This window comes from Callorhinus ursinus, unplaced genomic scaffold, assembly GCF_003265705.2.
Source record: "Callorhinus ursinus isolate GAN/ISIS: 27379988/994484 unplaced genomic scaffold, GSC_fseal_2.0 scaffold69, whole genome shotgun sequence".
NCBI classification, from domain to species: Eukaryota; Metazoa; Chordata; class Mammalia; order Carnivora; family Otariidae; genus Callorhinus; species Callorhinus ursinus.
In genome coordinates this window covers 2,998,139-3,014,492 of record NW_027397131.1, presented here as the reverse complement: position 1 = coordinate 3,014,492, position 16,354 = coordinate 2,998,139, and the positions used below count along the sequence as shown (strand labels likewise).

At 34.4% G+C, this 16,354-nt stretch overlaps 1 non-coding gene across 1 annotated transcript; it reads left to right on the top strand.

The window, feature by feature from the left end:
* The first annotated feature begins 1,072 nt into the window (after positions 1-1,072).
* LOC112807491 (U6 spliceosomal RNA) lies at positions 1,073-1,179 on the top strand. Its single transcript, XR_003204094.1, has one exon. It is a non-coding gene; the product is annotated as a U6 spliceosomal RNA (small nuclear RNA).
* Positions 1,180-16,354: the final 15,175 nt, after the last annotated feature.

The window sequence follows — 16,354 nt, the reverse complement described above, 5'->3', positions numbered from 1 at the left end:
TCCCAGAAACTTACACATCAAAAGGGTGATTACAGAGGTGATTAAATTAAGGATCTTGAGATAAGGAGATTGTGGATTATCTGTATGACAGTATAAATATATGTAGAATTTTGCTACATATTGCCTATTCTCCATAAAGCATTATGCTATTTTTCATTATCCCCCACAATATATATTATTGTCTCTATCCTTACAGACTTACTAGTAGAGTATATTGTCAAATTTTTGGATTTTTGCCAGTGTGGATAAATCAAATATTGTACCTCTAATCAGTTTTAATTTATATTTGATGTACAGTGATTAAGCTAAGCCTATTTTCATATACTGAGTCATTTGCATTTCTTTTCTAGGTGAACTGTTTATATCTCTCTCATGTCCTTTGTTGTTTTTTATATTTTCTCCTTCTAGTAACTGTTTTTGTTTGAGGTATTAACCATTTGCCTATGATGAAAACTGCAAGCATTTTCCCCCAAGTTTATCATTCATCTCTACTTTGTTTGTGGTGTTTTCTGCCAGTGTTTAAATTACTTTTGACCCAGTATACTGACTATACATCTTTATACCATATCCTAAAGAGAAAAAAGAACTGACACAAAATATTAAACCATACTGTTTATGTGTATCATAGAATAAAGTAAATGTGCTAATTAGAAACCAAGAATTTCAGTATAGAACAAACAAAATAAGCACAAGACCAAAGAAATTAAGGAATGCACTATATCATTAAATTTGAATCTTAAATAACAATATAAACTCAATATTTAAGTATACTTATATTTACATATGTCCTAGTTTTATCCACTGAAATGCTTCTGGAAGCAATAACAGCTCAGTAAAAATGAATACTCCTGACATACAAGTCTTGATTTCCGACTACCAATTCTCACTAAAAGAAATCATAGGTCCTTCAGGAAATTTGAATTCAGATCTGGAGCATAGAAAATACAAGGTGAAGCTGTAATATCTTATGATGCCATCAGGCAAAATTTATGTCAAAAGGACACAGACATTTTTAAGGGACTTATTCTAGTCAATTTTAAGATAGTAATATTTAAATATTAAGATTTGAGTAGTGTTCATTTCGGCAGCACATATACTAAAATTGGAACAATACAGAGAAGATTGGCATGGCCCCTGCAAGAGGATGACATGCAAATTTATGAAGTGTTCCATAATTTTTTGGGGAAACAGGATCTAGTGTCCTTTGGGTTTTGTTTGTTTGTTTTTGTTTTGTTTTGTGTGTGTTTGGGGTTTTTTTGGATACAGAAAGAGCAATATTTAAATTTATTTTATATATTTTATATATTTTTTAATTTTTAACTTTTTTTTCTTTTCTTTCTTTCTACTTTTCTTTTCTATCAAGCTTCTCTAACAAGCAGACCAAAACGCACCTAGGATCTAGCTTCCTTTATTTATTTTATTTTATTATTTTATTTTAAAAATTTTTTATTTTGTTTGATTTTCTTTTGCTTTTTGCTTTTTTGTTTTTGTTTTTTCCTCCAAAATGACAATATGGAGGAATTCACCCCAAAAGAAAGAACATGGCCAGAGCGGTAGTCAATACAGGTATAAGTAGGATGTATGAAATAGATTTTAAAACAACAATTATAAGAATACCAGCTGGGCTTGAATAAAGCATAGAAGACACTAGAGAATCCCTTACTGCAGAGATAAAAGAACTAAAATCTAGTCAGGCCAAAATTAAAAATGCTATAACCAAGATGCAAGCCCAAATGGATGCCATAAAAATGAGGATGGATGAAATAGAGGAATGAATCAGTGATATAGAAGATAAAATTAAGAAAAATAATGAAGCTGAAAAGAAGATGGACACAAAGGCAATGGGTCATGAAGGCAAACCTAGGGAACTCAGCAACTTATTAAAATAGAATAACGTTTGTATCATAGGAATCACAGAAGATGAAGAGAGAAAAGGGGGCAGAAGGTTTATTTGAGCAAATTATAGCAGAAAACTTTCCTAATCTGGGGAAGCATACAGGCATCAAAATCTAAGAAGCACAGAGAACTCCCATTAAATTCAACAAAAACTGACCATCGCCAAGGCATATCATAGTCAAATTCACAAAATACACAGACAAGGAAAGAATCCTAAAATCAGCAAGGGAAAAAAGTCCTTGGCAGGCCAAAAGACAGTGGCAGGGTATATTCAGTGTGCTGAATGGGGAAAATACGCAGCCAAGAGTACTTTATCCAACAAAGTTGTCATTCAGAAGAGAAGGAGAGATAGAGTTTCCCAAACAAAAACTAAAGGAGTTCGTGACCACTAAACCAGCCCTGCAAGAAATATTAATGGGGACTCACTGAGTGGGGGAAAAAAAGACCAAAAACAACAAAAGACTAGAAAGGAACAGAGAATATCACCAGAAACACCAACTCTACAGTGACATAAAATTCAAATCTTATAATAACCACTTTGAATGTAAATGAACTAAATGCTCCAATCAAAAGACATAGGGTATCAGCATGCATTAAAAAAAAAAAAAACATGATCCATCTATATGCTGCCTACAAGAGACTCATTTTAGACCTAAAGACATTGGCAGATTAAAAGTGAGGGGATGGAGAACGATTTGTCATGCTAATGGACAGCAAAAGAAAGCCAAAGTGGCCATACTTAAATCAGACAAACTAGATTTTAAACTAAAGACTGTAACAAGAGATGAAGGGCATTATATCATAATTAAGGGATCTACCCATCAAGAAGATCTAACAATTGTAAATATTTATGCTCCCAACTTGGGAGCACCCAAATATTTTAATCAATTAATAATAAACATAAAGAAACTCATGGATGATAATACATTAATAGTAGGGACTTTAACACCCCACTTATGGGAATGGACAGATCACCTAAGCAGAAAATCAACAAGGAAACAATAGCTTTGAATAAAACACTGGACCATGGACTTAACAGATATATTCAGAACATTTCATTCTAAAACATCAGAATACACATTCTTTTCAAGTGCACACAGAACATTCTCCAGAATAGATCACATACTGAGGCACAAATCATCCCTCAACAAGTACGAAAAGTTTGAGATCATACTATGCATCTTTCAGACCACAATGCTGGGAAACTTGAAGTCAACCACAAGAAAAAATTTGGAAAGACCACAATAACATGGAGGCTAAAGAACATCCTACAAAAGAATGAATGGGTTAATCAGGAAATTAACAAAGAAATAAAAAAGCACATGAAAGCAAATGAAGATGAAAACACAACAGTCCAAAACCTTTGGGAGGCAGCAAAAGCAGTCTTAAGAGGGAAGTATATTGCCATACAGGCCTACCTCAAGAAGAAAGAAAAGTCTCAAATACACAACCTAACCTTACACCTAAAGGAGCTAGAAAAGAAACAGCAAATAAAGCCTAAAGCCAGCAGAAGAAGGGAAATAACAAAGATGAGAGCAGAAATAAATAATATAGAAACAAACAAACAAAAAACCCCAGTAGAACACATCAACAAAACTAAAAGCTGGTTCTTCAAAAGAATTAATAAAATTGATAACCCCCTAGCCAGACTTATCAAAAAGAAAAGAGAAAGGATGAAAGTAGATAAAATCACCGATGAAGAAAGAGAGATCACAACCAACACCACAGAAATACAAGCAATTATTATTGCTTGGTATTATTAACACCAAAAAATACAAGAATACTATGAAAAATTGCATGGCAACAAACTGGGCAATTTGGAAGAAATGGACAAATTCCTAGAAACTTACAAACTACCAAAACTGAAATAAGAAGAAATAAAAAATTTGAACAGATCCATAACCAGCAAAGAAATTGAATCAGTAATCAAAAACCTTCCCAGAAATAAAAGGCCTGGTCCAGATGGCTTCTCAGAGGAATTCTACCACTTAAAGAAGCATTAATACCTATTCTTCTCAAACTGCTCCAAAAAATAGAAACAAGGAAAACTTCCAAACTCATTCTATGAAGCCAGCATTACCTTGATTCCAAAACCAGACAAAGACCTACTAAAAAGGGGAATTACAGGCCAATAACCCTGATGAACATGTATGCAAAAAATCTCAATAAACTACTAGCAAATCGAGTGCAACAGTACATTAAAAAAATTACTCACCATGATCAAGTGGGATTTATTTCTAGGCTGTAGGGGTGGTTCAATATTTGCAAATCAATCAACGTGATGCACTACATTAATAAAAGAAACGATAAGAACCATATGATCCTGTCAATAGATGCAGAAAAAACGTTTGACAAAATACAGCATCCACTCATTTTTTAAATTTTATTTTATTATGTTATATTAATCACTATACATTACATCATTAGTTTTTTAAAAATTTTTTATTGTTATGTTAATCACCATATATTACATCATTTGTTTTGGTGTAGTGTTCCATGATTCATTGTTTGCATATAATACCCAGTGCTCCACGCAGAACATGCCCTCTTTAATGCCCATCACCAGGCTAACCCATCCTCCCATCTCCCTTCCCTCTAGACCCCTCAGTTTGTTTCTCAGAGTCCATAGTCTCGTAGTCCAATCGTCTCCCCGTCCGATTTCCCCCCTTCATTTTTCCCTTCCTGCTATCTTCTTCTTCTTCTTTTTTTTTTAACATACAATGTTTTATTTGTTTCAGAGGTACAGGTCTGTGATTCAACAGTCTTACAAAATCACAGTGCTCACCATTACACATACCCTCCCCAGTGTCTAACACCCAGCCACCCCATCCCTCCTAACCCCCACCACTCCAGCAACCCTCAGTTTGTTTCCTGAGATTAAGAATTCCTCATATCAGTGAGATCATATGACACACGTCTTTCTCTGATTGACTTATTTTGCTCAGCATAATACCCTCCAGTTCCATCCATGTCATTGCAAATGGCAAGATTTCATTCCTTTTGATGGCTGCATAGTATTCCATCGTGTCTGTGTGTGTGTGTGTGTGTGTGTGTGTGTGTGTGTGTGTGTGTGACTTCTTTATCCATTCATCTGTCAATGGACATTTTGGCTCTTTCCATAATTTGACTATTGTGGACATTGCTGCTATAAACATAGGGGTGCATGTACCCCTTCAGATCCCTACATTTGTATCTTTGGGGTAAATACCCAGTAGTGCAATTGCTGGGTCATAGGGTAGCTCTATTTTCAACTTTTTGAGGAACCTCCATGCTGTTTTCCAGAGTGGTTGCACCAGCTTGCATCCCTATCAACAGTGTAGGAGGGTTCCCCTTTCTCCACATCCTTACCAACATCTGTCGTTTCCTGACTTGTTAATTTTAGCCGTTCTGACTGGTGTGAGGTGGTATCTCATTGAGGTTTTGATTTGGATTTCCCTGATGCCGAGCGATGTGGAGCACTTTTTCATGTGTCTGTTGGCTAGTTGGATGTCTTCTTTGGAAAAATGTCTGTTCATGTCTTCTGTCCATTTCTTGATTGGATCACTTGTTCTTTGGTGTTGTCAAACTCAACACCCAAAGTACAGCATCCGTTCTTGATAAAAATGCTCAACAGAGTAAGGATAGATGGAACATACCTCAATATTATAAAGGCCATATATGAAAGACCCACAACTAATATCATCCTCAATGGTGAAAAACTGAGAGCTTTTCCCCTACAGTCAAGAACAAGATAAGGATGTGCACTCTTACCATTACTATTTAACATAGTATTGAAAATCTTAGTCTCAGCAATCAGACAACAAAAAGAAATAAAAGGCATCTGAATCAGCAAAAAAAAAATCAAACTTTTATTATTTGCAGATGACATGATATTCTATGTGGAAAGGCTGAAAACCTCCACCAAAAAATTACTAGAACTAATACATGAATTCGGCAAAGTGGCAGGATATAATACCAATGTGCAGAAATCTGTTGCATTTTTGTACACCAATAATGAAGCAAAAGAAAAGGAAATCAAGGAATCAATCCTATTTGCAATTGCAGCAAAAAGAGTAGGTTACCTAGGAATAAACCTAACTAAAAAGGTAAAAGATCTGTGCTCTGCAAACTATAAAACACTTATGAAAGAAATTGAAAAGGACACAAAGAAATAGAAAAACATTGCTTTTCATGCTCATGGAGTGGAAGAACAATGTTTAAATGTTTAAACAAAGTAATCTACACATTTAATGCAATCCCTATCAAAATACCACCAGCATTTTTCACAGAGCTAGAAAAAACAATCCTAAAATTTGTACAGAACCACAAGAGACCCGAAATAGCCAAAGCAATCCTGAAAAAGAAAAAAACAAAACTGGAGACATTGTGATTCCAGATTTCAAGTTATATTACAAAGCTGTAGTCATCAAGACACTATGGTACTGGCACAAAAAACAGACACATAGATCAATCTCTATTCTGTTGAATAGAGAACCCAGAAATGGATCCTCAACTCTATGGTCAACTAAACTTTGACAAAGCAGGAAAGAGTATCCAATGGAAAAAAGTCTCTTCAACAAATGGTGTTGGGAAAACTGGACAGCAACATGCAAAAGAATGAAACGACCACTTTCTAACACCATACACAAAAATAAATTTGAAATGAATGAAAGACCTAAATGTGGGACAGGAAACCATCAAAATCTTAGAGCAGAACACAGGTAGCAAGTCTGACCTCAGCCGTAGCAACTTTTTACTAGACACATCTCCGGAGGCATGGGTAATAAAAGCAAAAATAAACTATTGGTACTACATCAAGATAAAAAGCTTTTGCACAGTGAAGGAAACAATCAGCAAAACTAAAAGGCAGCTTGTGAAATGGGAGAAGATATTTGCAAATGATATATCTGATAAAAGGTTAGTATCCAAAATCTATAAAGAACTTATTAAATTCAACACCCCAAAAACAAATAATCCAGTTAAGAAATGGGCAGAAGACATGAATGGACACTTTTCCAGAGAAGACTTTTCCAGATGGCTAATAGACGCATGAAAAGATGTTCAACATCACTCATCATCAGGGAAAAATAAATCAAAACCATGATGAAATACCACCCTTCACCTGTCAGAATGGTTAACAATGTGAGAAACAACAGGTCTTTGCAAGGATGTGGAGAAAGTGGAACCCTCTTACACTGTTGGTGGGAATGCTAATTGGGGCAGCCACTCTGGAAAACAATATGGAGGTGTCTCAAAAAGTTAAAAATAGAACTACCCTGTGATCCAGCAATTGCACTACTAGGTATTTATCAAAAGGATACAGAAATACAGATTTGAAGGGGTACATGCACCTCAATGTTTATAGCAGTATTATCAATAATAGCTAAACAATGGAGAGAGCCCAATGTCCAGCGACTGATGAATGGATAAAGAAGATGTGGTATATATATATATATATACTCGAATATTACTCAGCCATCAAAAGAAATGTAATCTTGCCATTGGCAATGACGTGAATGGAGCTAGAGTGTATTATGCTAAGTGAAATAAGTCAGTCAGAGAGAGACAAATACCATATGATCTCACTCATATGAGGAATTTAAGAAAGAAAAAAGATAAACATATGGGAAGGTGGAAAAAAGGAGAGAAGGAAACAAACCATAAAAGACTCTTAATGATAGAGAACAAACTGAGGGTTGATGGAAGGAGGTAGATGGGGGATGTGTTAGATGGGTGATGGGTATTAAAGAGGGTACTTGTTGTGATGAGCACTGGGTGTTGAATGTAAGTGATGAATCACTGAATTCTATTCCAAAAATCAATTTTGCACTGTATGTTAACTAACTAAAATTCAAATTAAAAAACCCACAAATATATACAGTATAATTGGATACTCAGAGGAAGTGTGATGTACTGAAATACACATAAAATTTGGAATGAGAGAAAAAAATATTTGAGTATCAAATAGGATAATTTTTATAATTCTTTGAATATAAAAAATTTCAATATCAAAAAGCATAACTAAGTTTTTGTAAAACATTGAATAAATAAACATAGGATTCTCATAATGAAAGAGAGAGACAGAGTGAGAGAGAGAGAGAGAAATTCAAGGTGACTAATACATGGAATGATTTTATAATTTATTACTCAGTCTAATTTTTCTAGACTGAATGGGAGCACAATAATATTTGTGCTGGGAAAAGAGACATACCCAGGACTGTTGAGGATAAACTGGAATATATAGTCATCTTGTTATTACACCAATTCCTTACTCTGACAGCTGGTAACTAAAAGGAAAGAGGTGATCAATTTTTAGGAGGAAAAGCATTTTTTTCACAAAAGAATATCAGTTAATAAGCATATAAAATATAATAGTATTACAAAATCATAGTTTCCTGGCCATCTCCATGAAATCAGTAATCCAGGCAAAGATTATTTCTAAAAAGATTAAAATTATTAGGCAATCGTTGTTGGAATATAAGATATATACATGTTGCCAAAGTAAAATATGTCTTACAATGGAGAGATCACTGGTCATCAAGTCTAAGCAATCAAACTTAGCATCACTAGTACTGGGATAACCTGACATCATGTGCCTCTTGATATGATGCAAAGCAAACTACACAACATCCCCTATGAAATACCATCTTCCAAAACATTTACTGTGAATCTGGTTTTTAGACACATTCCAGTTTTCCAGAAATAAGGGATAGAGAAAAACAGTATAAACACCAAAAGGAAATAGATACTTTCAAAATGTGGGACTATCTATGAAAAAATTTACTTGGTCTTTTTAAAAAGTCAATGTAATTAAATACCTAAATAAATTAATTGCTAGAAGACTATTCTCAATTTATGAATACCAGCAATAAAGCAAGCAACTGTAAATATGGCCATTACCAACTGCTGAATCTTGATGAAGGATATTTATTTTTGTTAGGTTTTCTTGCATGTTTGAAATTTTTCATAATAAAAAATTAGGAAAAAATCTGGTTGTTTGACAGTATTGTCTTGATTGGATATTGATCAGTTCAGTCAAAATAGCTAAAATGATAGTATATCACCTTTAGATATTAAATTTTCTTCTCTTCATGACCATCTAATCAGTTAATAGGACTTATTATTTTTAGTGACTTGTTTTATTAATTTATCCTTATATTTGCAGAAGATAGAGCAATGGTAAAAATTGAAAAAAATAAAATATTCATCATATCAGCAGGAATTTCTGCTTGATTTATTATGCAGAGATGATGGCAGGGTTGTGATTTGGGCACCATAAAAAGGAATAGAAAGCCAGATAAGTAAGATTCTCTAGTCTTTTTTTCAATTTTAATTATGTATGTCACCCACAGTTCAAGCCAGCTGGTATGTTGAACTCAGAGCAAAAAAAGATAACATTAGGCATCAATTCTGTTTATCTCTGTAAACCAATATTTTGTCTCTTTAATTAAGCTTGGCTTGTGGCTATTAAGAAAGGAATGTCTAAAATTATTTACCCTTTTCCCTCCCCCAAAATTAAACAGGATGTCTTTTAAAGCTAACTCTTTAACACAACTTCCTGGTAAGTAAGTTTCACTACAATTCTCTTTCTTAAAGTTTTGCTATTTATAATTTGCATCAAAATGTTTAAGGCAAGTAGATAACAAAATATCTAGCTGCAAAGGAATTCTGATTTCTTCTTTTGTTATTAGCAGTTTAAATACTCATCGTTTTTAGACTATAAGATTGAACTCTGTCTCAGCATTGTGTATCTTAGATTGGGAAATATTATAAAGCAGGAATAAGTAGAAATAGAACTAGTGCCTGACAGAGCACCACAAAACGGAAATGCTTAATAGTAAGTTTTATATCGATGGTCGTCATTTGAGAGTGAGGTCAATTATATTATGGATGTGGGCTTTGATTACCTGCTGGGACTAGGAGCTCTGTTCACTGTGTTTTCACTTGGCCCTTCTCTGAGCATGTAGTGAGTAGTGATTTGCAAGATGAAATGAAATATTGACAACAGGGTAAAGAACATTCAAAAGACATTACTTGTTATCAGCAGTTCAGCAACTGGTATCATCTTCACAAACAAGAGTTTGGGGGAAAAATGTTTTTCCCGAAAAGGGCCACATAGTAAATAATCTAGGCTTTATAGGCCAGACTGTCTCTGTCACAGCAACTCAACTCTGCCATTGCAATGCAAAAGTAACATAGATAATACATAAAGGTAGTGGTGTGGCTGTGCTGCAATAAAACTTTATTTATAAAACTATTCATGGTAATGGATACTTATCAAAATCTAGGAAAATCATGATGAACACTAAGCCTTGATGTAGTGGAAATGTGAATAATTTACAAATATTAATTATGTTAGGGAACCATTTATTAATTTAATATATGAAATTCCTAAGAGAATAAAACTATCTGGTTCCCTCATTTGGTGATCTCTCAGATACAAAGAAAGAACTTAAAAATTTTAATCTCTGATTACTAGCTTTCACTTTGCTGAATATTGTGGTCCAAAGGCTGTTTCATGTATCCCATCTTGTCTTTCTTTTCCATCTTCTTTCAATATAATACTGGCTCACCACTAGGCTTTTTGAAAGGTAACTAACTAAAATAAAATAAATAACGAAGCCTTCCATTAGAGAACAAGATGTAGATTTTACACAAAAATTAGAACTCCAACAAGTTGTCTATAGATTTCTTTCCATCTTCTATAATGATAGCATGATTTATAGATTCTACAGACAGAGCTTATATTCTGGGTCTATATGAAAAGGACATGCCCTGTGCTAAGCATGTTATTTATATACCTCTTTCCATATACTCAACAATTCTATTTACCATACACCAAATATAATAAGATACCTATGAATAAACCTAACCAAAGAGGTGAAAGACCTGACCTCTAAAAACTATAAAACACTGATGAAAGAAATTCAAGATGACATAAAGAAGTGGAAAAACATTCCATATTTATGAATTGGAAGAACAAATATTGGTAAAATGTCTATACTGCCCAAAGTGATCTATACATTTAATGCAATCCTTTTCAAATTACCAACAGCATTTTTCACAGAACTAGAAAAAAAAATTTAAATTTTTGTGGAACCACAAAAGACCCCAACTAACCAAAGCAATCTTGAATAAGGAAAACAAAGCTGGAGGCATCACAATTCAAGTCTTCGAGTTATATTACAAAGCTGTGTTAGTCAAAACAGTGTGGAATTGGCACAAAAATATACACATAGATCAATGGAGCAGAATAGAAAATCCAGAAATGAACCCACAATTATATAATCAATTAATTTTTGACAAAGCAGAAAATAATAACCAATGGGAAAAAATGCAGTCTCTTCAACAAATAGTGTTGGGAAAACTGGACAGCAACATGCAAAAGAAAGAAACTGGACCATTATATTACATCATACACAAAAATAGATTCAAAATGAATAAAAGACCTAAATATAAGACCTGAAACTATAAAAATCCTAGGAGAGAACACAGGTGCTAACTTCTTTGACATCAGCCATAGCAAATTTTTTCTAGATATGTCTCCTGAGGCAAGGGAAATGAAAGCAAAAATAAACTATTAGGACTACATTAAAATAAAAAGCTTCTGCACAGCAAAGAAACAGTCAACAAAACTAAAAGACAACGTACTGAATGGGAGAAAATATTTGCAAATGGCATATCTGATAAAGGATTAGTATCTAAAATATATAAAGAACTTATACAACTCAACACCCAAAAAACAAATAACTTGATCAAAAAATGGGCAGAAAAAATGAACAGGTATTTCTCCAAAGAAGACATACAGATGGCCAACAGACATGAAAAGATGTTCAACATCGCTTACCATCAGGGGAATGCAAATCAAAACTACAATGAGATACCACTTCACATCTGTCAGAATGGCTAAAATTGACAACACAAGAAACAGCAGGTGTTGATGAGGATGTGGAGAAAAAGGAACCCTCTTGCACTGTTGGTGGGAATGCAAATTGGTGCAGCCACCAATTGGTGCAGCCAAATGGTTCCTCAGAAAGTTAAAAGTAGTACTGCCATATGATCCAGCAATTGCACTACTGGGTATTTACCCAAAGATCACAAAAACACTAACTCAAAGGGATACGTGCACCCCCATGTTTATAGCAGCACTATTAATAATAGTCAAGATATGGAAGCAGCCCAAGTGTCCATCGGTTGATGAATGGATAAAGAATAATGGAATATTATTCAGCCATAAAAAAAGAATGAGATCTTGCCATTTGAAATAACATGGATGGAGCTAGAGACTATAATCGTAAGTGAAATAAGTCAAGTCAGAGAAAGGCAAATACCACATGATTTCATTCACATGTATAATTTAAGAAACAAAACAAATAAGCAAAGGAAAGAAAAGAAGAGAGAGAGACAAACCAAGAAACAGACTCTTAACTATAGAGGAACAAACTGATCATTACCAGTGTGGAGGTGGGTGGGGGGGATGGGTGAAATAGGTGAGCGCATTTGTTGTGATGAGTACCAGGTGATGTACAGAACTGTTGAATCACTATATTGTACAAGTTCTTGGGCAAAGACCTTGAATAGACATTTTTTCAAAGAAAACATATAAATTGTCAAAAAGTACGTGAAAAGGTGATCAATATCACTAATCACCAGGGAAATGCAAATCAAAACCACAGTTTTTACATCACTTCACTTGTTAGAATGACTGTTGTAAAAAGACAAGAGATGAGTGCTAGTGAGGAATATGAGGAAAAGGTCCCTTGTGCACTATTGGTGGGAATGTGAATTAGTATCCCACTATGGAAAACAGTATGGGAGTTCCTCAAAAAAATTAGAACTACCCTAAGATCCAGCAGTCCCACTTCTTTTTTTTTAATTTTTTTATTGTTATGTTAATCACCATACATTACATCATTAGTTTTTGATGTAGTGTTCCATGATTCATTGTTTGTGCATAACACCCAGTGTTCCACGCAGAATGTGCCCTCTTTAATACCCATCACCAGGCTAACCCATCCCCCCACACTCCTCCCTTCTAGAACCCTCAGTTTGTTTTTCAGAGTCGATCGTCTCTCATGGTTCGTCTCCCCCTCTGACTTACTCCCCTTCATTCTTCCTCTCCTGCTATCTTCTTCTTTTTCTTTTTTCTTAAAATATGTTGTGTTATTTGTTTCAGAAGTACAGATCTGTGATTCAACAGTCTTGCACAATTCACAGCGCTCACCGTAGCACATACCCTCCCCAATGTCTATCACCCAGCCACCCCATCCCTCCCACCCCCCACCACTCCAGCAACCCTCAGTTTGTTTCCTGAGATTAAGAATTCCTCATATCAGTGAGGTCATAGGATACATGTCTTTCTCTGATTGACTTATTTCACTCAGCATAACACCCTCCAGTTCCATCCACATCATTGCAAATGGCAAGATCTCATTCTTTTTGATGGCTGCATAATATTCCATTGTGTATATATACCACATCTTCTTTATCCATTCATCTGTCGATGGACATCTTGGCTCTTTCCACAGTTTGGCTATTGTGGACATTGTTGCTATAAACATTGGGGTGCACGTACCCCTTTGGATCCCTACATTTGTATCTTTGTGGTAAACACCCAGTAGTGCAATTAGCAGTCCCACTTCTGAGTATATATCTAAAGGAAATGAAATCATTGTCTTGAACAGACACCTACACTCCTGCAACATAATTCACAATAGCCAAGATATGGAAACAATATAAGTGTCCATTGATGGATGAATGGATAAAGAAATTGTAGTATAAATACACAATGGAATATTATTCAGACATAAAAAGTAGGAAATCCTGTCATTTGTAAAATATGGACGGGCTTGGAGGCATTATGTTAAATGAAACATCAGAAAGAGAAAGACAAATAGTATATGATCTCACTTATATGTGAAATCTAAAAAAGCCGAAGTCATAGAGATAGAGTGTCTACTATGTATTGGTTCTGTACTAGATGCTAGGTGTACATTGAGCAGCAAAAAAAGCAAAATCCTTTGTGGTTATTAGGGACTGGGGAGTGGGAAAAAATCAGGAGACGTTGGTCCAAGGGTACAAATTTCAGTTATAAGATGAGTAAGTTATGGTGACAATAGTTAACGATACTGTACTGTAGATCTTAAATACTCTCACCACCTTTATAGCAAAAAAAGTATAATTATGTGAGGTGATGGATGTGTTAACTTATTTTATTATGATAATCATTGTTCAATGTATACATGTATCCAATCATCACACTGTATACCTTAAACTTACACAATATTGTATGTCAATTATATTTCAATAAAGCTGGAAAATATTTTTTTTAATTTGGCAAAGGGCCCAAACAGATACTTCGAAAAGGAAGATCAATGAATGCCTAATAAGGATATAACAAAGTGTTCAACATCATCAGTCATTAGGAAACTTCAGTGAGATGCCATTCAAATCCAGTAAAATGGCTAAAATTACAATGACTGGCAGAGTGAAAGTTGACAAGGAAGTAGAGAAACAGAAACTTTCGTACAAGACTGGTGAGAACATAAAATGGTAAATATCTTTGGGAAAAGATTAAGTAGTTTAACTTAACTCTTACAGAGGTAAACATACCTTACCCTATGACCCAGCAATTCCATTCCTAGCTAATCATCACAGTGAAATGAAAATATGTATGTTCCCTTAGCTCCCAAAGTAAATCATCAAAATCTGTTTGTATTAGTGAAATCTGCTTTTGGTATGCCTGGGACTGAGACATGTTTTAAAACACTGCTTTTTCAAAATAAACTTTAACTTCAAATAAAAGTGTAAATAATTTCCTGTCCATTTGGAGATTATTTCTGACTGAAAGAGTCATCAAAACAAAAGTTTAAAACGCTAAATTTTTCCCAAATGATTTTTCATGGGGTTCGTTCCATTCAACCAACATTATTTAGTATCTCCTGTGCATAATCTATTATATTGGAATTAAAATGAGAAAAAAATTATCTGCCTTCACTGCATCCAAAACATAGTTGGGCAGATGAACACATCGGTTTTTTAAGGTAGACAGTGATAATTGCTACAGAAGCTAGAATGAATTTTCTGTAAGAATATAGCTGTGAAAACAGATTAATTTGTCTGAGAGTATAGGGAAATTCTTTATAGACAATACAGAATTTGAATTGAACTTTAATAGGCAGATATGATGACAAAAATAAAAAATTGTGTTAATTTCTTAAAACTTTGATGTATTTGTTGGTAAATGTTGAGTGAATTCACTCAATAGATATTAAATCAGCAAATAGTTACCAAGCGCTTAGTATGTCAAATTGGATAATTGGCATACTAGGTATTTAGTAAGTACTTATATTTTATACACTTCCTTCCATTTCCACTACCACAACCCCTAGTTTAAGACACCAGCCGTCTCTTACTTGGACTGAATGACTTCCTAAGTGATGTCCTCTTCTTGTCTTTTAATTTCCTCTGATGCATTCTCTTCACAGTAGAATGATTTTTAAATCCTTCTACGAATATGTTATAAGGTTTTAAGCAAATGATACCTGTTCTTGGAATGTTCTTTTCCCTGCTCTCATGTATTTGTGTCCTTCTGGCACTTCAAATTCACATTCACATCGTGGCACTTCCTTCTCCTGACAACTCTTCCCAATTCAAAACACATCTTCGTTTGAGCACATTTCCATTTTTAAATTTGTACTTAAAGGTTGGTATGGTTCTGTATTTTAGTTCTCCCCAACAAGACTGTCAAGCCCTTGAGGGCAAGGATTTTGCTTTTTTGGCTGCCCAATATACCCCTAGCATCTAGTACAGAACTAATACATAGTAGACACTGAATAAATACTTGTTTGATGGTCTGATGTTGTATTGTGGCAAAATCAGACATGATACTTGACTTCACGTAACTAACAGCCTTACAAGTGAGGCAAATATTAATCAAATAATCACAGAAGTAAATAGAAAATTATAAATTGATAAGTGCTTGAAATATAGCATAGGATTTTATAAGAACATGTAATAGAAGGATGAGACCTACCTAGAGGACTCAGGTGAGAAGAGCCTTTCAGTAAGAGAGAGCAACTTGTGAAAAGCCTTGTTGTGGATCAAACATGACGGGTTAGAGTAATAGTTCTCAACTGGGGACATTTGTCAAGGTCTGGAGGTATTTTGAGTTGTCATAACAGAGGTGGGATGTGCTACTGGCATCTAATGGGTAGAGGCCAGAGATGCTGCTAACCATCCTATAAAGAACAGCACAGCTCTCCGCAATAATTATCCAATCAAAATGTCAACAGCGCTAAAGTTGAGAAACCCTGGGTTACAGTATTATTTCTCAAACATTTTTTTTACTCTAGTAAGAAATAGATTTCACAACATAATCCAGTAAACAAACATACAAAATTAAAAACATTTACATAAAATAATGCTTACCCTTTTTGCTTGTGATATACTCTATTTTCTATTTGATTCTGTTTTTTGA